Source organism: Cryptomeria japonica, chromosome 4 (assembly GCF_030272615.1).
Source record: "Cryptomeria japonica chromosome 4, Sugi_1.0, whole genome shotgun sequence".
Classification (NCBI taxonomy): Eukaryota; Viridiplantae; Streptophyta; class Pinopsida; order Cupressales; family Cupressaceae; genus Cryptomeria; species Cryptomeria japonica.
In genome coordinates this window covers 636,406,615-636,430,712 of record NC_081408.1, presented here as the reverse complement: position 1 = coordinate 636,430,712, position 24,098 = coordinate 636,406,615, and positions in this window count along the sequence as shown.

Sequence of the window (24,098 nt, the reverse complement as noted above, 5' to 3'; positions counted from 1 at the left end):
CCTCCCGTAGCCAAGGAAAAATGTCGCCCTCCGCCATATCACAGTATGACTTGCATAACACAAAAGAAAGCCAAACTCAGTTCGGGTTAGGGTATAGGTAAGTCAGTTTTAAAAATAAAGGGAATGGTAGTGTTATTTTATAACATTTAGTTTTAGGTCTTTCATTTGTTATTTTAATATTTTAGTAAAAAAAAAAACGTGGGGGGGGGATACCCTATTCAAAATTGGAATAGGGTATTCCCATGCTTAATTGAGATCTATATGATTATATTTAATCATTAATTAAATTTAAAGCCAATAAGTATATGACTCCATATATATATATAAATATTTATTAATAAACATTTATATATGTTTTTTTTTGGTAGGTAATAGGCCGAAGCCGCAATATTTTGAATTATTATTATTATTATTATTATTATTATTATTATTATTACAACTTATAATTCCACTTTAGATGTCCCTATTGGGAATTGAACTTGGGTCTCTATAGTGAGAATGCAGTGTTTTAACTAGTTAAGCTCAACCCCTTGGACAATTCATATTATGAATTTACTTAACTCTTTTAGTCAAATTTTGGGTGTGTTATATTTATTGCTAAATTGATTATTAAATTTTAATAATCTAAGTGCTAGAATTAATTTATTTAATTCCTAGAGAAATTAAAAGATTATTTGAGATTAATAATATCTCTTGTCAATTAAATTAGAGATTTTTGTTTTAAATTAACTTATTAAAATTAATGAAATAATAATGATTCTTTTGGGGAGTTATATTCCACATTTAATTATATCCCACATGCTTGATTAAGTTAATTAGATTAACTTTAGTAAACAACTCTTCAAATATTCCAAAGTAAATCATAGTTAAGACAAGACTTCATTTTTGCAGTTTTATTAGGTTGTTCAAAAAAACAAATTGTTGTTCTGTTTTTGCCTTAAAGTTTGGGCATGACAAATCTCATCTACGAAGTTAACTAGATGTACCGCTAGAAGTTTTTCAATCTTGAGTTTCTTATCTATCTCCATAACTACAATCCTCTTAACATCTAACCTTCTGTACAATTCATTAGGCAAATCATCTACAACTTCTATTAACACTTTTTTGTAAATGTCAAGATGCAGAATAATGTTGTTCTCAACACTTTCCTTTTCTGCATTAGTGAATGTATTATATAGTTTGATCACATTTGCCAAATTGCCTTCATCAGTGATTTCACTCAATAATTTATCCAAAGGTGGTATAACCTGCTTATGTTTCTTCTTTGGTGTCAACTTCTTTGCTGGTGGTCTTATTGCCTGTTGCTTCTGCCTTGTTGTTCTTGTTTTCTTTGGTGAAGGAGAGGGTACCAGTGAGGGTTTTCTCTTTCTATCAACTCTCTTAAACTCAACAGGTATCTCACTATCAGATGATTTACCAACCAATGAGATGTGTGCCTCCAGTTGTAATCCTTCTAGGTCACTTTCCTTTATTCCAGTAAGGTTCATGACATTTTCTTTTATTTCCCCTACTTGTTTAGATGCACTCCTTATGTACTTTTCTCTTTTATTTATTTGTTTCAATTTCTGTACATTACTCTCAATTGATTCTACACTACCAAACACCTTTTCTGCTGGTTCTCTAGGTGCTTCTAACAAGGCTTTAGCATAACTTTCAATAATATTTACATCTGCCTCATACCCCATTTCAGTTACCCATACAGTTTTAGGAAGAACTTCTTCCATTGATATTTCATTCCTTTTAATCATAAAACATATTTCTTTGTTGTACTTGTCTACTACACACTATGGTAGTCTCTTCCTGGTTTTCATTTTTGCTTGGAAGGTCTTAAAATAGCCAGTTATTTTGTTTTCTTTATCAGTGCCCATACTAACGAAGATTTCTAACAATTGTTTGCCTACCAGTATATCATATCCAAAATCTTTCTTTCCAATACCGGGAACTTCTTTTGTGAAATATAACATAAGACATACCAAAATATTACCAAAATGAAATGTTCCTTCCTTTTCTCCATTTATCTTTTTTAGGTTGTCTATTAATTCATACTTTAGCCACTCGCATACATCTATTTTTGCATCATTATTCACCATATCATAAGGACTTTTAATGCAAAGACTAGAAACTGAGTTGAGTTAGTTTGCATGTGTGGTCTTGTAGCCTATGATCATGCTTATGAATCTGACATTTACATCCTTGATGTCATTTACTCTCAGGGATCTGCTATCATATGTTGCTCCTATTAAGGTCATGATTGTGTTGTTAGGTACCTTCTTAGTCTTATCTGGCCTACTACCGGTGAAGGGTAAACCTATCACTGCCCTAATTGATTCCTTAGTGATTTTGCAAATTGAATCTAGCCAAAGAAATTCTCCATGAACTCTGCTAAGGACAATTCTCACTACCTCCTTAGGAAATTTAGGGATGTCCAAGATTTCCACAAAACCTAAATTTTCAATTACCTTGTGTTCGGGTTTGAAATTTCCATTTTCATCACAGATAATAGTTTTAAACATATTCAACATTTCCTCAGAACCTAATTCCTCAATATTGCAGTGAATATAAATTCTAGGGTCTTCAGCATAAGCAACACCTTTAGGAATTTTTGAAAAACCACCTATTGAATCATCTTGCTTAGCTATTTTGGGGATAATATTAAAAACAGGCCTAGGATGTTTCACAACTTCCACAATAGTAGAGTTTGCAATAAATTCTGGAGTAGAGGAGGAATCCATTGAAAAATATCTCAAGCTACCTGATAATGGTTGAGTGCTTGAGAGAAATCGCTTAACTTCTTCGCCTTGGATGCCTTCGCTCAAATTTTGCGCTCTCTGAAAGTTTGAATGCTTGGTGAATTGAAAAAGGGAATATTCGATGATTTATAATGTCTTTTCTTCCAACAACCGCATTTAATGCTCACCGGTTAAGTGAAACTTAACATATCTGCCGGTAGAGAAGAAAATCATCTTCACACCATCAACCAAGAGTAAATTGCATGATATTCAACTTGTTGCAATACCCCCAAAGGGTTAGTTCTCAGTTGGATGAAGAATTTCTTACTAGCAGAGTAATAATCTGTTCTACCAGTGAAGGAATAGTCTCATCAACATTCCGATTTGTCCATTGTCTTGAAAATTCTTGCTTTACCTCATCAACCTTTTCTTTGCCTTTCAAACTAGGTCCTTTATTATTTTCTGGTGGAGTCTTGCTTCTACAAAATTTTGCAATATGTCCAATCTTGTTATAAGAATATCAAGTCACATTATTCTTATGAATATCCTTTCCATACCCTATGTCGGTTTGTGTTCTGCATTGATTAGATAAGTGCCAAAATCTTCCACAAACATAACATCTTACATTCATTCTGCATTTTTTTGAATTATGACCAACTTTGTTGGATTTGGAACATTGATTAGTGGGTGCATTAATTTTATAATTGTTTTTAGATCTACACTGATTTTCTCTATGACCATACTTGTTACAGTTAAAGCATTTCCCATTAAGTTTGCAAGCATTAGGTTGTCTTACCGATTTACTGTGATCATGATTATTTGCAGTACCAGAACTTTCTCCAAATTCAAATCCAAGTCCATTAGTATCTCCATTAGGTTTCTGACTTTTCAGCATATCATCAAGTTCTTCTGAAGTTTTCTTGAATTTCTCTTTATGTTGATTTGCAGTAGCCAATTCATTTTCTAGAATTCCCCTTTGTCTCATAAGTTTAGTTTTATCATGTTGCATGTGAATCAAATCTATCTTCAACATATCATTTTCATGACTGAGTCTTAGATTTTCATTTCTAGCATTATTGAGTCTCCTAGTCAAGTCATCTTCATTCTTCTTTCTGTCTTCAATGTCTTTACAAAATCTCATAGTCATGTCTTGTTAGGATTCCCACAGATACTAAGAGGGGGGTGAATCAGTATCTAACCGGTGTACAAAATTTCTTAACTTAAAACATGCAGAACATATTATAACAGTGTATCGGTATGCAATAAATAGAATTAAGAACATCCACATGAAAAGCACACCATAACAGAAGGATTTAATGAGGAAACCCCATGTGGGAAAAACCTCGGTGGGATTTGTGACCCACAATATCCACTTACTGGCCAATAAGAGAATATTACTTACAATAGGGGCCTGCACATGCAGGAAGGCCAGCTGCCTAGAGCTCACTACTCAAATAGGAAGTCTCACTGACTTACTATGTGGATTATACAAATCCAATATCTTGTATTGCTTTACAATAGCATCTATAATGCCTGATCCAGTACTGGTTGCTCCTCTACTTCTTACATAAACCCTTTACCCTATATTTCACATAATAGGTCTGCCTTAATATTTCACATACATCACTTTCTTCACTTCCTTACTTCATTACAAAATGTCTATAATGACCTCTTTTATATATAAGAGTCATATTACAATATGCCAAGTCGACTTACAAAGTTTTAAAATAATAAACAAAATATAATATAACAAAATCCTATCGGCCTCTATGTCAGTATGCTTCCTTTCTTCTATGTCGGTGTCGGTGTCCTGAGTGTCGATGTAGAGTGTGATCTGTTGATGCCGGTGCACTAGCTTGTCGGTGTAATGCCTTGCCGGTGCCATAGGATTTTCAGGTTGCCATCAATGACAAAACCTTGAATCACATACAATGTCTCATTCGAGTGTGCATATGCCAGCATGTCTTACATTTCATTCCTCATAGTCATGTTTTCTTGCCTCATCTTGTTGACAAGCTCATTAGGAGTTTCCTTTTCATCATCATCACTTTGCATCTTCTCATGAAGTTCTTTTCTTTTATTTCTAACAATAGTAAGATTCTCCTGAAGTCATTGAATGAATTCTTGTGCAGTTCTCTGATCATCTTCAAGTTTGATATTCAACTTCTCTGAATCATAGTCGACAAGAGCTCCTTTGAATTTCTTTCTTAAGTTCTCCATCTATACTGGTGTCAAAATCTTACTCAAGTTGTTAGAATTTTGAAAATAGAGGACCAGGCTCTGATACCAATTGTTAAGATTAATGATGGTCCCAAAGATATTGAGAGGGGGGGGGTGAATCAGTATCTAACCAGTTAGCAAAATATTTAACTTTATTAAGTATTTTGCATTCCAAAACAGTGTACCAATAAACAAGAATTAATGCAGTAAATAGGAACAATAAAGACAACATAGAAAACACACCATAACACAAGATGTTTAATGAGGAAACCCGGTGTGGGAAAAACCTCGGTGGGATTTGTGACCCACAATATTCACTCACTGGCCAATGAATAAATATTACTTACAATGAGGGGCCTACATATGTAGGAAGGCCAATTGCCTAGAGCTCACTGCTCAATTACAAGATAGAAGTCTCATTGACTTATAAAATGGATTATGAAAATCCAATAGAATGTACTACTTCAAATCAGCATCAATTATGCCAAGTTCAGTACTGGTTTAAGCTCATACTATAACCATAAACCTTATACAAAATCTACCTTAATATTCACTCATCCTTCTCCTCTATCATTTATCATATATCCATCATTCCAAAATTATTTAAAAGTTCTCATACATATATGAGTCTATTATAATATGCCATGTCGGCTTTACAAAAGATAGTTACAATAAAATAAAATAAATAAAAGTTTATTCCTATCGGCTGGGATGCCGGTATACATTGTTGTTACTATCAGTGAACTGTCTGTCAGTGTCGATGCCTACCAGTGCCGGTGCCTAAAGGTATCCACAAGGTTGCCAGTAGGTTGCTGGTAGGTTGCCATCAATGACAACACCTTCATTTCTCAATAGAGTGTACAATGCCAACACCAGTTTCCTTTTCCTAGAATGGATGACATAATGGATTGTTTGGGTGTTGCCAAATACTACACAAAGATATAATTGAAGAGTGGATATCATCAAATTAGAATCAGAGAAGTATATTAGTGGAAGACAACATTCAAGACAAATGAGGGATTGTATGAATGGTTGGTGATGCCTTTTGGATTAACTAATGCACTATGTACTTTCATGAGATTGATGAAAGAGGTATTGAAGAAATTATTAGGCAAGTTTGTTATTGTATATTTGGATGACATTCTGATTTTCAGTAAGACAAAAGAGGAGCATTTGTTGCATTTAAGACAAGTTTTGCAGAGGTTGAGAGAAGAGAAGTAAGAGTTAGTCTATTTCGGATTTATGATATCTATGGATGGATTGAAGATAGACCCTAAGAAGGTAAAAGCAATTGTTCAATGGCCTACACCAGAAAGCATTGGGGAGGTAAGATAATTTCATGGATTGGCTAGTTTATAGCAAAAGTTTATCATAAATTTCAGTTCATTTTGTAGCCCTATGATTGAGATAATGAGAGGAGATAGGAAGGAATTCAAGTGGACAACGAGAGAAAATAAATTTTGAATAATTGAAGTAGAAGGTGACTGAGCAGCCTATGTTAGCTTTACCAGATTTTAACAAAGTATTTCAAGTAGATTGTGATGCAAGTGGGAATGCAATTGGAGCCATGTTAAGTCAGGAAGGGAGAGCATTAGCTTATTTCAGTGAGAAGTTGAATGATGCAAGAAGGAGATATTCAATATATGATCAATAATTTTATGCCATAGTTCAAGCCTTGAAGAAGTGGAGACATTACCTGTTGCCTAAGGAGCTTGTGTTGTATACCGATCATCAAGCCTTGCAGTATATGAATAGTTAGAGTAAGTTGAATTAGAGACATATAAGATGGGTAGAATTTTGTAGAGTTACACCTTTGTGTTGAAGCATAGGAGTGGAAAGTCAAACAAAGTTGTTGATGCATTAAGTGGAAGGATAAATTTTTTGATAGAGATGAGAGTGATAGTATTAGGATTTGAAGAGTTGAAGATCTTGTATGATGATGACCTAGATTTTGTAAAACCTTGGAAAGCATGTAGAGCACTGGTTATGGTAGATAGAAGTAATTAGTTGGATTATTTCATTCAGGATGGAATGTTATTTAGAGGATTTCAGTTGTGTAAACCTAAGAGTTAAATGAGGGAGAATATAATAAAGGAAAAGCATAGTAGAGGATTAGCCAGACACTTTGGTATTGACAAAATAGTAGCATTGGTGAGTGAACATTACTTTTGGCCTCAGATTCATAAGGGTGTTAGGAAATTTGTGTAGAGTCATAGAGTTTGTCAGGTTGCAAAAGGTAGTATTCATAATGTGGATTGTTCTGGAGAGACCTTGTGAGCACGTAAGCATGGATCTCATACTTGGATTGACTAAGACACAAAGAGGGAATGATTCTATATTGGTCGTGGTGGATAGATTCTCAAAGATGGTTCATTTCATACCCTGTAAGAAGACATCAGATGTAGTGCATATAGATGACTTATTTTTCAAGGAAGTGGTGAGATTACAGGGATTACCTAAGAGCATAGTTTTAGATATAGACACTAAGTTTATTGGTTATTTTTAGAGAACACTTTGGACGAATATGAAGACAGATTTGATGTTCAGTTCTACTTTTCACCCACAAACTAATAGATCGATGGAGGTAGTAAATAGGAGTTTGAGAAATTTGTTGAGTTACTTAGTCGAAGCGAATAGTAGAAGTTGGGATTTGATTCTTGCACAAGAAGAGTTTGCCTACAACAATTTAGTGAACAAGAGTACCAGAAGAACACCTTTTGAGATTGTTACTAGAGCAGACCCTAGAGGTATATCAGAATTGAGAGATATTAGTAATGAAGACAAGAGTAGTGCAGAGGTAGAAGAATTTGTAGATTATATGAAGGCGTTACATGTTCAGGTTAAGCAGTATTTGGAGGAAATGACTAGGAAATATATGAAGAAAGCAAATGAGAAGAGAAGATATAAGGAATTTGAAGTTGGCGATGAAGTGATGGTGTATCTAAGAAAATAAATATTTCTAGTTGGAGCTTATAACAAGTTGCAGATGAGAAAGTTTGGACCTTGCAAGATCTTGAGGAAATTCAGTTCTAGAAATGCATATGAAGTCCAGAGCTACCAGATAGTTCGAGTATTTCACCTATATTCAACATTATAGATCTACATCAATATCATGAATCAAATTTAGTGAAGACAATATTGCAGACTTGGAAAATAAGTTGCCTCGGAAGGAACTAGATCAGATTGAAAACATTTTGGATAGTAGGATGGGGCATAGCACCCAGAGTAGTTAATACAAGGAGTATCATGTGAAATTAAAGGATAGACCAGTTGAAGATTCATCTTGGATTTCTCAGATAGAGGTGGACTGCCTTGTTTTTTCTCTGACCCTAGTAAAGTGAGGGACTCACTTTTTTTCAACAAGCCCGAATGCATGATGCAGAAGCATCCCCGATTCTTGGCAATCTTGCATCAACCAAAAACATTTCTTTTTGGTTTTGCAATTTCAACATTTCTTTCAGGATTTTTTTGCATTTTCTCACCAGATCTTGCGGAGTTGGATTTTTCTTCTAATCATGATTATCTTCCTTATTCTTGAACCATAAAACGTTTGGATCTATTTTGGCAATTTATCGCTTTCAGATTCTGAGATAGTTTTGTGGCTTAGAACATTGAAACCGCTCGAAGCTATACTCTATTGGTGAATCTTGTGAATCATTTCCGTAGCTTGCAAAGATTCAATTTGTTGATTCCAATATTCCTTGGTGTGTGGCTGACCTTCCCTCTGATCTGCACTTCTTCTTTTGAATTTTTTGAAGGATTCGAGCATTGGCGGAGGTTGACATGGTGGTTTGCACGTTTCATCATGTTCATTATTGTTTGATTCCTATTTGGCTGACCAGATCCCTCTAATCCATATAAATCAATATAATTTAGCTTGTAGTAGTAAGTTTTGGATAACTGGGGAAGATATATCTTGATGTTAAGAGTCTGGTATTAACCAAGACTATAATTGAGCATGTTTGTACCAGGCCAATGAGGCAAATCTTCTAGCCTGCATGTTGTTGGTAGATAGTAAACAATTTTTGTGATATAATCAATCAATTTTGCATTGCCTCCATCATATTTTCTTACTTTCGTTGTGTTTACTCTTGTTGCACGGTCTGGATAGATCTCATTGAGGTCCCTCCTAACCTTGTCTGCACCAAAATGAATGATGAAGACCTAAGAAAATGATTTTGAACCTAGATGTAAAAGGGAATTATGATAATGCAATGGGCTATTATGAAAGGCAATTTATATGTCTTAAGACCTAAGTTTTTGGAGTAGGCAAAACCTAATCCTAAGTAACATGAATTTTGAAACCAAGAAGTCCAATGTTTTTACAAGCCATGTTTATTGAGAACCTTTTTCAATGTTGGATGATAACTTGGATTGTTTTGAGACAAGTTTTGACTTTTTGTTTTAACTTTATTTGCTTTGAGACACATTTTGGACTTTGGAAACATTTTTTGTTATTTTGATAACCAAGGTTGTAAATATGATTGCTTTTTCAATTGAACTTTCATGTTTGTTTGTATTTTTTATGACCTTTTAATGTGAATTTTTAACAAGCACAGAAAACAAAATGGTTGTTTGACTTTTTCACGATAATATAGACATTCAAGCACAATCCTAAGGCTTGGCTAGAATAATACTTGTTGAATTCTCTTGCTCACAATACCATATTTAGTTGGATAGGTAAAATCTTGGTAGCACTGGCTCCCCTCCATGGAACTCACTTTTGAAGCATACCAAGCTTCAAATTTTTAAAGACTCAAAGATCTCAAGAAATTTTCTATCTCAAGTTAAAGGGCACATGAGGGGTTTCTTTGGCATTGCCCATATCACAACACCTGAGTCAAAAAGTAGAAGGTAAGGATGCTAAAACAATGGCTTCTTTAGTTTGGGCATCTATTCAGGTGCCCATAAACATGGCGTTTTTCTCTTATAAAAGAGGCCTCCGAACCCATTTGGGTTTTACACACCACTATGGGTACTTGAGGAGACAAACGTCGATATGAAAGATTCACACTTGTCTCCTGTGAGCTTCGTCATAGATGAACTTATTTATAGAAGATTGGAAGAGCTTGGGATTAGTCCATTACCACTTAGGTTGTTCCCTCTTACTTGGCCTTATGCGCTACTCGGGAGGCAGACCCTCTACCTAAAAAAGAAAAAATGGGCATCACTAACACTTTTCTCGCGCACCTAGGACCACAAAGGCCAAGGGAAAAAAATTGTGTGTGTTAGTAATGGGTTTTCTCTCACACACAAATGTGCTCAATCAAATAAAATAGATTTTCATTTTAATGCCCAAATCTAAATGTGATTTAACTACTAAAAAAGAAGATTGTCTTTGACTGTGTCCTGCATCAAATGTAATAGTAGTTTATTTTCAGGTCTTCTCCTAGTGATTATCAAAGAATTAAAGAGATAATCAATAACACCCAAACCCTATCTTGTTATAATAAACTAAAATTAACACAATTCAAAGTTGAAATGTTATACCTAAGATTATACCTCTGCAAGGGAGCTTAACACAGACACAAGGGTGCAAAACAAAGACACCATGGCACATAACAAAGAGACAAGAGTGTAATTGCATCTTACAGGGGCACAATTTCAGCTTACACGGGCACAAATTTACATTACACTTGCAAAACCGTGATGAAAAGTCAAACAGAGAACAATTGAAGACAATATGACCATAAAAACCCTAATTTAAATGAAATTGACCCTATTTAAACTCAAATTACACTATGATTGAAATGCATCACTAACATATTAAGCATTATATGATGAATCCATACCTAAGAAAGTGATTACAAACCCTAAACAAAGAATTGCAAAAGTTTTAAAGTGCTTTCAAGTAAAATGCACGACTTCCTCTCCTAGAAACCCTAATTTCCCTAATGTGAATATTTGTTGTTCATTCCCATATTAATTACTCTATATGAGTTAATTTAGAATTAAGAAACCCTAATTATACTAATTTCAACCAAGTTGAAACAAATTTGTAGAAGTGGAGTCCAATTTTAAAGCCCAAATTGAGAAATTATGTTTCTTTTTAGCCAATTTGCATAAAAGAAGAAATGATGAAAGTTGTTGTTCATTAACCAAGGCCTAATTAGGACTATCTGAGTTCATTCTAAGCCATTATCTAATATTTAGAAGTCCTATTTCAGCCTTGCAATCACAAAAGGTGAGTAAAACTACAAATTTGACCAATTATGACAAGTGCATAACCTAGCACTACAAGGGCGCAGGTCTAAGCAACCAAGGCACATGTTTGAGAAACCAAAGTACACATCCATCCCACAAGGGTGCAAATATATCCCACAAGGGAAATAAACCCTAATCGATTAAGTTTGCTGAATTGGTTGTATTGGTTTATGATCTGATGATGAGTGGTAATGATAATGAGATGTATGCATGTTGTATGAGAAGAGTTTCAAAGTGTTTTTGGCGCATTGAGATAACAGTTTTTATCTTGGGAATGAGCAACTTCATTGCATGTAATTCAAACTGTGTGATGAGTTACAGAGTTCGATGGAGCTGTGATCAAGGAGAGGTCGATGCTATCTTGAATGATGTGCAGATATTGTTATGTAATCGAATGGTCATACTTGAACCAACTTGTTTGTAATCTCTATGAGATAATTAGGTTTATGCTATGTTATCGACCTATTGATTTGTTTATAAGGTCAATGAGTTGTTTTGTTTCAAAGTTGGCAAATTTGTAGTTGAGAGTGAGAGTGTGGTTATCGAATCGGATGATGTATCTACAGTTTGTGCAAAGGTAGATAGGAGTATGAAAAGGATCTAAACTATCAAGTGTAGTGCTATTCAAATGGATCAACAAACCCCTGTTGTTTTCTAACAATTAAAGCAGTAAAATCGCCTAACTGGGTAATCTCTAACAAGCCTAGTGTTATTCAAATCTTCTAACTAGGTGGTCCATTATCTTGGATTTCAAAGCCTCTACCGAGGTTACTCCTCATAGGATATTGCTTCTAATAGGGTATTACAGTCAACCCCTTAATTGGGTGGTCCCTAACAAGATATGTTCTTAACAGGACTTTTTGTAAAGATTTAACAAGCTTAGCTCCTAACAAGGTGAACTTCAGAAGAGTTCAAAATACTTCTGGGTATGCATCCCCACCATCATTTCTCCCATTTGGTTTTCCACATCAAAAATATTATGTCAAGTGGTGAATTTTTTTGTGGTTATGTTTACTATTGTTGAATTGCCTAACTGCTTAATCCACTTTGATATGTTATGTTAACTGACAACAATCTGAAATGAATTTTTACTTATGTTAGAAAAGTATTTGGATGTTTGTGGGTTTCAAGTTGTTTACTATTAATCTTATATAACAATCAACTAGTTTAACTTGATAGTGATATTGCATTTGTAATTCAGTGGTTTAACTTGTGAGTTTAGAGTTTGCTTTGAAAGGTTGATACTGAGATTGGTGAAAGTTATTATTAGTTTTATATCTACTGATTCACCCCCCCCTCTTAGTAGTTGACTGGATCCTTATTCTTTCATCGTATCATCAATTGGTATCAGAGCTTCTCAGGTCCTCTAAGGTCTAAGCCTAACAACTTGAGGTAAAGATCTTGTAGAACATGATGAAGAAGGAAGGTCCGAAGTTTAATAGAGAGAACTACAGGATATGGAGTGATAGAATGAAAATTTATATCAAGAGTCTAGGAAGTCAATACTAGGAAGATGTTGGTACTAAATATGTTTTACCTAGTGGGATTATGACTAATGATCATAAGAAAGAGAAACAAGAAAATAATCAAGCACTGGAGGCTATTATCAGTTCTTTGTCTGATGCAGAGTATGTAGATGTTCATGGTCTAGAGCCTGCATATGAGGTATGGAAGAAACTGGAAGAGATTTATAGCGGCGATGAACATGTGAAGATTTCCATAGAAGAGGAAAGTTTGATGACATGCGGATGGGTGAAGGTGAGAATATCCAGCAGTATGGTCAGAGGATAAAAGAGATAGTTGGTGGAAGATGCCATAGTGATTAGGAAGGTGTTGACAACCCTGCTATCAATCTATGCTATCTGAGTTGCAGCCATTCAAGAGCTAAAATCAATTTGACAAAACTAAGGTAACCCTTGACTCCATCATTGGTAAGCTTATTGCTTTTGAATTAAATGGTTATGATGGTAGTAATCAAAAATATGAGTTTGCATTTAGAGCTTCAATTTCTAACCCATCTATGAGGAAAAGTAGAGATGTCAGTCATAGTTATGAATCTAGATCCAACAGAGAAGTTGATGATGACGATAGTCTGGTTGAGCTTGAAGCATTGTTGGCCAAGCGGTTGCCCAGAGGAACTAGTAAATACATAGGCAAATTACCTTTGAAATGTTTTGCATGCAACAAGATTGGACACATTGTAGCTAATTGTCCTAATCGTGATAATGAGCACAACTGAGAGAAGTTCAAGAAGTGCAAGGGAAAAGGCAAAAGATATTGTCTTATTGTAGTTGATGGTGGTATCACTGATGAGAAATCTGAGGGTGATGCTAATGAAGACATTGTCTTTGTAGCCATTAAAGATGAGACATTTGATCAGAAAGCTTTAGTTTCTTGCATGGATAATTTTGATGATTGGATCATTGATAGTGGTTGTTCACATCACATGACTGGTGATTGGAGCAAATTTCTTTCTTTGAAGGAATTTGATGGTGGAGTTGTGAGATTTGGTAATGACTCACCCTACATGGTAAAAGGTAAGGGAACTATTTCTCTTAATGGAAAGAGTAGTACAGATGATGTCTACTGGATTGAAGGATTAAAGCAAAATCTTTTGAGTGTTGCTCAACTCAATGATAGAGGATACCCATTAGAATTTAAGAATGATATGTGCAAAATATATTAGAGCAAAGGTGAACTAATTGCAACTGGAAAGTAGACTTACGGTAACCTATTTCACCTGAATCCTAAAGTCAACAACTATTTAATTGCTAAAGTAGATGATAGTTGGCTTTGGAATAGGAGATTGTCATATAAATTTTGATAACATTGTTAAAGTGAGTAAGTCCAATACATTAAGAGGGTTGCCTCAGTTGGACAAACTAGTTAATAATCTATGTAAAGAATGTCGGTAGGGAAAGATGACATCCTCAACTTTTAAGAGAAAATCTTTTTCAGTAGAACATCTGTTAGATTTGGTTCATATAGACCTCTATGGATCAATAAAGACCAAAAGTATTCAAGGTGATAGATATTTTATGATATTCAGTGATTATTGCTCAAGAATGATGTGGGTCACATTCTTGACGGATAAAATAAAAGCATTTAGTAATTTCATGGGATTCAGGGCCTTAGCTGAAAAGGAGAGTGGTAAGAAGATAAAGTGTCCGAGGACTGATCAAGGCAGTGAATTTACTTATGAGAAATTCACTAGATATTGTGAAGAAAATGGTATCAAACGACAACTTTCTGCACCAAGGATACCACAATAGAATGTTATTGCAAAGAGGAACAACTGGTCAGTTGTTGAAGCTACTAGAATGATGTTGATACAAGGAGGTGTAGCAAAAACTTTCTAGAGAGAATCTGTCAGCACAACTGTCTACACTATGAACAGGATTTTGGTAAAAAGAGGTAAGGATAAGACTCCGTATGAATACTGGTATGGTACATCAGCTAATGTTAGTTATTTTGAGATATTTGGCAGCAACTATTTTATTAAGAGAGGTGACTATGTTAGCAAGTTTGAGGCTAAAAGTGATGAAGGTATATTTCTTGGTTACTCCACCAAGAGTAAGGCCTACAAATGTTACAACAACTGGACACAGAGAATCATTGAGAGTGTTGATGTTCGAGTGGATGAGTATCCTGAAGGCTTAGGGGAAATCAGTGTGGAGAAAAAGGATTAAGATCTTTGCATTCTATTTTTGGAACCAAAACCAGTGAAACCTGAAATTGGTAAAGAGAATGTTGTTATACCATTTCAACCAAAACAAGTAGATTTAGAGGAAGATGATGTTAATTCAAAAGAAGAACCTGAAGATAATGATCATGTTATTCTGAGGTATATGAGACTCAATCACAATCTTGACCAGATTATTGGAGATAAGGATGTTGGAGTATTAACCAGAAGAAGAATTAGAGAGAATTGTTGCATGATCTCCACTATTGAGCCTAGAACTGCTAAAGAAGCATTTGGAGATGATCATTGGATCAAAGCTATGGAGGAGGATCTTGATCAAATTGAGAAGAACAATACATGGACCCTAGTAACCAAACTGGTGAATAAAAATGTGATAGGTACTAAGTGGGTATTAAGGAACAAGCTGAAAGAAGATGATGTAGTAGTAAAAAACAAAGCTAGATTAGTTTGCAAAGGTTATCCACAAGAAGAAGGAGAAGACTATAGTGAAAATTTTGCACTAATTTCTAGACTGGAAGTTGTCAGGACTTTACTTGCATTTGTAGCATATAAGGGATTCAAAGTATATCAGTTGGATGTGAAGTCGACATTTTTGAATGGAATACTGGATGAAGAAGTATACATTGAGAAGCCATATGGTTATGCTTTGACTGATGAAAAGGACATGGTATGCAAATTGCACAAGGCATTATATGGATTAAAGAAAACACCAAGAGCATGGTATGAAAGGCTTCATTCACACCTCATGAAGATAGGTTTTCAGAGAACGAGTGAAGATAGCAACATATATCTCAAATCTAAAGGAGATAAGATACTGGTTAGTGAAGTGTTTGTAGATGATATCATATTTGGAGGTAATGATGACATGAGCAATGACTTTGCAAATGAAATGAAAAGTGAGTTTGAAATGTCTCTAGTGGGAGAGATAAAAAATTTCATAGGCTTGCAAATATAGCAAATGAAGAGTGGTATTTTCATCATATAGTCTAAGTATGTGAAAGAGGTATTAAAGACATTGGTATGAGTGACTATAAACCAGTAGGGACACCAATGGTTACAAGTTAAAAATTTTCTAAGGAAGATGAAGCCACATCTGTTGATAAAAAGGAGTATAGGTCAATGATTGGGAAATTACACTATGTTGTTCACAACAAACTGGATATAACCCATGCAGTTGGTCTAGTTGCTAGATTTTAGATGAATCCTAAGGAAATACATTTGATAGAAACCAAGAGGATATTTAGATATTTGAAAGGCACTATTGACTATGGATTATGGTATCCATATGCAAGTAACTTTGATTTGAAGGTGTATACAGATGCAGACTGGGCAGGTAATGTTGATGATAGGAAAAGCACAATTGGTGGAGCATTATTTCTTGGAGGAAGACTTGTTTCATGGAGTAGTAAGAAGTAGAGTTGTATATCATAGTCTACTGCTGAAGATGAGTATGTTGCAACTTATATGAATTGTACCCAGGCTATCTGGATGAGGCATATTTTGGATGGTTTCAAGATGAAGTTTTCAGACCTATAAAGATCTTATGTGACAATACCAGTGCCATAAATATTTCCAAGAACCATGTTTTGCATGCATGAACCAAGAATATTGAATTGAAGTATCATTTCTTGAGGGAAAAAGTGCAGAGCAAAGATATGATATTGGAGCATGTTTCTACCAAGAAGCAGCTTGCAGATATCTTTACTAAACCTCTTCCTAAGACTACTTTTGAGTATCTTAGAAGTTAGATAGGGGTTGTACCCCTTCATGAGGTCAATTGAGCATGATGTAGAGTACATCGGTCCCAGACCTACTTGCAGAATTTTATAGAAGGATTGGTGTAAAGTGGAGTTATACCACAGGGGGAGAATCACGTTGCAGGTTGATGATGCTTAGCAGTGAAGTTTGACATTGCATGTTTTATTTTCACTTTTGCATTGTTGTCAAAGGGGGAGAAGAACTATGTGATAATGGGGAGAAGAATTGTATGATTGATAGAGAGAACATCTATAGGCAGTTACCAGCTAAAGACAGGGAGAGTACATGGTAAAATGTAAACTAGGATTCCTATTCACAACCATAGCAATAAATGGTATGTATATTTGTATTGCCATCAATGCCAAAGGAGGAGGTTGTTTGCATTTTCATGAAGATTGCATTAATGAAATGTTATGTTGTCATTAATGTCAATTGTAACTGGTAATGATGTTTTTATAATGTTATTTTGTAACTAGTAGGAAGAGCTAGTGAAGGGAACTCTAACTGGTAGGTGAGTTTGTTGAGTGAACTGATATTGCTAAGAAGAAGTGAGTTAAACCGATAAACCCTACCTGTTGATATGATAAACCGTAATAGATTAAGTTTGGTGAATTGGTTGTATTGGTTTATGACCTGATGATGAGAAGTAATGATTATGACACATACGCATGTTGTATGAGAAGAGTTTCAAACTATTTTTGGCACATTGAGATAACGATTTTTATCTTGGGAATGAGAAAGTTCATTGCATGTAATGCAAACCGCATGATGAGTTATAGAGTTTGATGGAGCAGTGATCAAGGAGCGGTCAAGGCTATCATGAATGATGTGCAAAGATTGTTATGTAATCCAATGGTCATACTTGAACCGACTTGTTTGTAATCTCTATGAGAGAACTAGGTTTATGTTGTGTTACCAACCTATTGATTTGTTTATAAGGTCGATGAGTTGTTTTGTTTGAGAGCTGGCAAATTTGTAGTTGAGAGTGAGAGTGTGGTTGCCGAACCAGATGATGTATCTGCAGTTTGTGTAAAGGCAGATCAGAGCATGAAAAGGATCTAAACAAGCAAGTGTAGTGCTATTCAAATAGATCAGAAAACCCATGTTGTTTTCTAACAATTACAATAGTAAAATCCCCTAACCAGCTAAGCTCTAACAAGTTTAGTGTTTTTCAAATCCTCTAACTAGGTGGTTCATTAGCTTGGATTTAAAATCCTCTACCGAGGTTACTCCTCATAGGGTATTGCTTCTAATAGGGCATTATAGTCAATCCCTTAACTGGGTGGTCCCTAACAGGATCTGTTCTTAACAGGACTTTTTGTAAAGCTTTAACAGGCTTGGCTCCTAACAGGGGAACTTCAAAAGAGTTTAGAAATGCTTGTGGGTATTCATCCCCACCATGATTTTTCCCATTTGGGTTTCCACGTAAAAAATGTTGTGTCAAGTGGTAAATGTTTTTTGTGGTTATGTCTACTATGGTTGAATTGCTTAACTACTTAATCCACTTTGATATGTTATGTTAATTGGCAGCAATCTAAAATGAGGTTTTACTTATGTCAGCAAAGTATTTGGATATTTATGAGTTTCAAGTTGTTTACTATTAATCTTCTATAACAGTCAACCAATTTAACTTGACAATAATATTGCATTTGTAGTTCAATGGTTTAACTTGTCAATTGAGAGTTTGCTTTGAGAGGTTGATTATGAGATTGGTGAAAGTTATTATTAGTTTTATATTTATTTATTTGACCCTGCCCTCTCAGTACTTGAGCAGATCCTTATTCTTTCATCATACCATCAGACAAAAGGTTAAGCATGATTCACATCAGGTTCACGAATAAATGTGAGGTAGGAATTAGGAAAATCATCAAAGCAATCAATTAGGTCAACCACAAAAACATAAAATGTAATGAAATTAAGTCCTAACACATTAAACAAAGGCATGAAGACAAGATTCTAAAACAGAAACACAAACCAAAATGATGGAATATCATTCATTGAACTCCACTATTGTTCTTTCTCCTTCCAATTATGTGGTTGTCATCTACAAATGCAATTTATTGAAAGCAAGTTGGATTACAAAAGATGGATTCAAAAGAGACACTGTAAGGATACTAGAAATATGGTTGAAAAAGAATGAAAAGAGTGCTCAATTTATAGAGATCAACGAGGATATCAAATTGGCATGAATGTTCAAAAGAAGCAATTGATTCAAAAATTGCATGATTGGGGGGACAAGATATGACAAATGATATATAAAAAATATGACACCTTGCAATGCAAAAGCATGACAAACTGCTATGCAAATTTCATGACACATTTCTATGTGAGGTTATGACAAATTAGCCCCAAAAGTAGCTAATGATAATGACCAAATTGAACACAAAAGGAGTAGAAATTAGGGGGAATAATTAGGCAAGAGAAAAGTGGGAGAAATTAATAACATGTATTAATTTCTCTCACAAAAATGGAGGTCAATTCAGCCAATTAAATAATTGGTTTAATTCGCACATGAAACACTTAGGACAAATGAAATTACTTCATTTAACCAAAAGGAATGTTAATAGGATTTCAATTATTAAAGAATTATTAAAACCATAGGAGATGAACTATAAATGAAATAGGTCATGATACAATTGAAGTAGTAAATATATGATGATGATCACAATCAAAAGGATAACTGACAAAGATCTGACATTGATTGACAAAGATCGCTGATGAATCAATCGAAGATGACAAAGGGACAAAATTGATGAACTACAATTGATGAGGGATCAATGACTAATTGATCCAAAATGATAAGGGTTTGATAATTGATTGAGATCAATGACAAATTAATCAAATATTGATGAAAGGTTGATTTGATGAAGATTAATCTAGTTTTATACCTTCCCATATGTGACCCAAGGGATATGGAAAGAATGTAACAATAGAATTTTCAAAGATAAGGCACTTATGGAGGACATTGTCTTTGTAAAAAATTTGAGTTATTGTGGAAAATTTGAATAGTCTTAATGCCAATCCTAAGTGTAAGGAGAAGTGATATGCGAAGACTATGACTATATTATGGTTGAGAATTGGCATGCAAAGATTGATATCACTAATTCTTTAAGACTTGTAAGGAAATCCCGAGACGGATCTTATTTGAATTTTCCTCCTTCGAGTTGAGTGAAAATTAATTTTGATGGGGTGGCCAAAGGTAATCTTGGGCTATCTAGGTGTGGGGGAGTTATAAGAGATAAGAATGGAATGTTTATTGCAGTACTAGTACTCCCTTTGGGTTTTTGGACCAACCACCTTGTTGAAGCCATATGGGCCTATCAAGTTTTAAACTTGGCTCACCATCTCAATTGTAAATGTGTGTGGCTTGAAGGAGACTTGAACAATATTATCTAATGTCTCAAAGGTAACTATAAGCCTTCTTTGAATATAGAGAGTTATATTGATTTATCTAAGTAAATTATTAAAAATTTTGAAATTTGTGTGGTTTCCCATGCTTATCGTGAAACTAATATGGTGGTGGATTTCTTTGCCAATAAAGGGGTAGTAGCTAGAGAAAGGATGACGTGGAACATGAGTGATAAGTTGAATAAAGATGTCACAACATTTCTTAAGTATTATGAAATTCATGGAAGGGAAAATAACTCCCACCTTGTTCAATAATTTAATCAGCTTGAGGCGAAGGTTGTAGACACCCTGAAGAATCTGGTTTAGTCTTTTTTGCTATCTTTTGTGTTTTTTGTTGTTCTCTTTTTTTTTTTTTTTTTGTCTTTTGGCTGTCCGTTCTATGGTCATATTTTGGGTAGAATTTTTTATCACTGTTTGTACTATTCAATGTTAATATTGGTTTAAGACCAGTTGTTAAAAGGTTTTGGGTCCCCTTCAAAACCAATTTTTACCATAATAAAAAACAAATAAACTAATGAATCTAGTCTCATATATAAAAATTATCAAGGCTTGTACTAATATATTTTCTCTCTCAGAACATGTGAGTTCCTTAATTATGAATTATTTTAAAACATACCTCACCTCTAATGCCAATGATAATGATGAAAATGTCATTGTGATAATGGCCCACACACTTGCTAAGTAGTTGATTAGTGATTTCTTATGAATGGATGTGATTTCTCCTCCCTTGAATTTTAATAATAAGTTAGTTTGTATATATTATCTACCTTTTTTAAGTTTGGTATGATTTCACCTTTCTATTTCCTTTTTTAAGTGTTGTTGGAATGCAATAACACTAAGAGGGGGGGGGTGAATCAGTGTTATACCCGAATGATCAATTTTAGCCTTATTAAAACATGCATACACAAACCCGTATATTGATACATACACAATTGAAAGAAGTAAAGCAATTAATAAGCCAATCACATAAACAAGAACCATAACACACAAAATTATATGTGGAAAACCTCAAAAAGGAAAAACCATGGTGGGATTTGTGACCCACAATATCAATCCACTGGCCATATGAAGAGATATTACAAAATATAAGTTGCATGTACTTGAATGAAGGCTTACAACCTAGAGCACATTGCTCAATCACAAAAGGAGCCTCACTGACTACATATAAATCCAGACTACAATCTGGAGAAGTGTTGAATTGCAAAAGATAGCATCTCCTATGCCTAAGTACAGTTCCCATTAATCTTTGTCGATTGCGGTCTGAATCCCTAAACCCTTTACCTGAATAACCCTTACATAAATATCCTCACATACATAATGTCTCTGATATATTTTACATTGTATCACATCCACATATCCATTACCATATCGATATCAAAATGATCTAATCCAACTGACCTATATACCCTATACAACTTATCCTGCCTTATGTCGACTTACAACGATAATTACAATATCAATATACATGTCAACTAGATAACATAAATACATGAATATCAAAAACAATTGCTGATGCCGGATCCAAGAGATGTTGGACTCCAATATCGATAACCTTATTCTTAACCATTTCATCCTACATTGTCAACAAGCAAATAAATCCTTCTATCCTATCGGTGTCGGTGCCAGTGTAGTGTCTGTGTAGTGCATGTCGGTACACAAGTGAACCAAAACATGAAGCCGAAACAAGATACCATGTTGCCATCAATGAAAGCATAGTGAAACCAACCAATGGAGTGTCAATTGCCAATAATCTTCCCCTTTGGCATTGATGGCAACACTCATGTGAAAAATGGTCAAGGTTTCATCTGTCGGTTTCATTCTACCTGCTCCACCTGAGCTGAATATTCATCAATACAAAATACTCTATACTTCATGTCTCCCCCTAATGTATACAAATCCCTTTTTCATTTTTCACATCTATATTACTCCCCATTTGACATCAATGCCATTAAAATTTCCAAAAAGAATACCAGAAATCCAAAACTGTATAATAAGTATCCCAAAAATATCTTACCGGAGCTTAACAAATTTGAAAATTTCTGGACATGCCTTCTCCAATAGCTCAAGATAAGTATCCCAACCAGATTTGAAAGAGCTGGAAATAAATACAAGTCCATTTAGTATATGAGCAAATGATTCTTTCTCACTTAACTCTGCCAGTGCTGGATTTCCAACCATATCAAAAGAATTAGCTACACCTGCAATTTTCTCTTGAAATTCCTTAATCTTCTAATCTACATTAACCGTAAGTACATCTATGTTACAACATACTGTATATATTTGTACACTATTTTAAAGATTTTTCTATCAGTTTCAACTACTCATCAATCTTCCCCTTCTCAGATTCAATCACCTAATCAAATCTAGCTCTTTTAGCCTATGTGAACCTTTACAGTGCTTGCCTATTTGAAATCTGCTGCAAGGATTGAAAATCCTTTGAAATATGCTAAGGAATTCTCTTAAGCTTTCCGGATGGACTCGCTTCTCGGTCAATCTTGTAGTTCAAGACTAGTCTGTGTAAAACAGTGATAGACTGATCAATAATCCCTTTATCTGTAGATCCCTCCTACATCAATTTCTATGCAGCCATCATCATGAGTTCAGTAGGACTCATCTCGATTATGTTTTTATTTACAACCTATGAGATGTCAATTGAGAACAATGATGGACCTACTATCGGTTCCTTTCCGAATTCCCCTTTCTTCTCTTTTGATGTTTTATCCTTTATAGCTTCCTCACTTACACTAGTGGCTTCGCCACTTGGTGCAGTCTCTATAACTGTCACTTCCCCTATAGAAACTGTAACCTCAACCTATACATTTGTATCTCAAGGATTGTTGTCCTCAGTATTAGTATCCTATACAATATCAACCTTTTAACTCTTTGTATTTGTCGATATCTCAACATTTGTCTGTACATTTGTATCTACCGAGGACTTAATTTCCACTATCTTAATGTTTTTCAAAATTGAGGGTGAAGTACCCATAATACCCTTTCATTTTCCTTCAACTGGAGTGTCTATGTTTGATTTTGGCGAAGTAAGAAACCTTGGTTCTCTTCAAAGAACTTAACCCATGCCTTGTGGGTCTCCTTTATTATCTCATTTACCCTTCCTAGCATAAGACTGGTTATTCTATGTTTGTTGTTAAATAATTTTCTATCTGCCACCTAAAGTGTCCTATCCATTTCTTCTAGAGTAATAGAAACACAAATAGATAACAACTCTTTAATTTTATGTGTTTGCCTTCTTGCATTGCTGATAGTCTCCTAGCATCTAACCTATCATACAATTTTACCAGTATTTTATCTTCAATTTCTATCAAGGCTTTCTTATAAATATCCAAATATAACAATATTATTTCTTCTACCTCTCTTTGTTCATCATTCTCAAAACGATCATAGTAAACCTGTACATTATTTAACATGCCATCCTTAGTTATTTCATCTACTAACTCTGCACAAGTTTTTGGTGGAATGATAGTTACATTATCGGTTTGAATAGCCATATCAATGTCATTCTTCTTCTTCCTTTTTGTAGTACCGGATGGAGCTGAAGGTGTTACTTTTGGTTCTTGCTTCTGTATCGGTATCTTGAATGTAACTCTCCTAACCAGTTTCTTTTTAGCCTCTACCTTGGTTTCCTTTTTTTTCTTCCTTATAACCCTTTTGAATGCCAAGGGTGTGTCGTCCTTAGATGTAGACTCTTCTATGCTAGACTCAAAGAAAACTTCTAGTTATTTCCTCTTCCTTCCTTTCTCCGAGACATCATCAATCAATGCTTTGATGTCCTATGAAACCTTCTGAACAAACTTGCTTTCGTTTCCTTCCTACTTCTCTCTCTTCTTCCAGTCGAACTCTGTTTCAACCTCTCGTGTCTTCTTCTTTGTAGTACCACAGGGATTCTCAGCTTCATCAACAGGTGCATCAATCAACATCTTTGCATAAGCATCAAGGATCTGTGCATAAACTTCATAGCCCATTTCCTCAATCCAGATCTTCCAGGGCTTGAAGACTTCCATGAGTGTTTCATCTTTCTTCACCATGAAGCATATGTCAGTTGAGTATCTCTCAACAAT